Below are 1,341 nucleotides of genomic sequence, written 5' to 3' on the forward strand. Positions count from 1 at the left end.
GGTGGTGGTGGTGGTGAGGATAAAGACGACGATGATGACGCTGGTGGTGAGGAAGACAAAGATGATGACGGTGATGACAATGATGATGGTGATGTAGATGACAATCATGATGGTGATGCTGATGGTGTTGAGGCTGGGAACGGGTGTGGCTGCGACATTGTTGGATGGTTTGTCCGCTGGTCTAATACCCGGGATAGAAAGATGGAGTTGTATGTATGTATGTACGTGTGCTTGCCAGTGTGCATGTATGTATACGCGCGCGTATGTGTATATATGTCTGTATGTGTATATGCATGTATGTGTGTATGTATGTATGTATGTATATATGCATGTATGTATGTATGCATATATGTATTATGTATGTATGCATATATGTATGTATGTATGCATGTATGTATGCGTGCGTAAACAGATAGATCGATGGACTTAGATGATCAAGGTGAACTAAAAAGGGTGGGGGTGGGGTCTGATTAGGTGGACAATCGGGTGGCATTGTTTGGTCATCGTAATCGGCGCCAGAATAATACCTTAATATTGCTGATCACATTATTGACAATCAATCTTTTTAACCCCCGATAACGATCTGATTGCTTCGATGAACTCCTCCGCCCCACACAGCGAAAAACCAAGCGCTGCCACGCTCCCCCACCGGCCCAACCTTATTAATTAGATCTGATGGTCATTGTTTAATTAACTGATATTTTCCTTGATATGATTCGATATCATTGTTATCAGACGAAATCATCGGGATATATTTCGTTCAAATGTGTGTGTGTGTGTGTGTGTGTGTATATGTGTGTGTGTGTATATGTGTGTGTGTATGTACTGTGATATCTTATTTTGTGATTTCACATCCTTGAGATACGCTGTATCATCATCATCATCATCATCATCATCATCAAAATATTGTTGTTGTTGTTGTGGTTGTTGTTGCTATTATTATTACTATGAAGGCGGTGAGCTGGCAGAAACGTTAGCACGCCGGACGAAATGCTTAGTGGTAATTCGCCCGTCGCTACGTTCTGAGTTCAAATTTCGCCGAGGTCGACTTTGCTTTTCATCCTTTCGGGATCGATAAATTAAGTACCAACTGAATACTGGAGTCGATATAATTGGCTATCCCCCTCCCCAAATTTCAGGCCTTGAGCCTATAGTAGAAAGTATTATTATTATTATTATTATTATTATTATGATGATGATGATGATGATGTCAAAATTAAAAGAAGAATGCCATTGTTATCTAGTGAACGATATTTCGACATCTTGTGCATCTTCAACTGGTTCAAAAAATACTTTTGTCAATCTACTTCATTTTGGTTAATATAGACAGGATTGAGGTAA

Source organism: Octopus bimaculoides, chromosome 23 (assembly GCF_001194135.2).
Source record: "Octopus bimaculoides isolate UCB-OBI-ISO-001 chromosome 23, ASM119413v2, whole genome shotgun sequence".
Taxonomy (NCBI): Eukaryota; Metazoa; Mollusca; class Cephalopoda; order Octopoda; family Octopodidae; genus Octopus; species Octopus bimaculoides.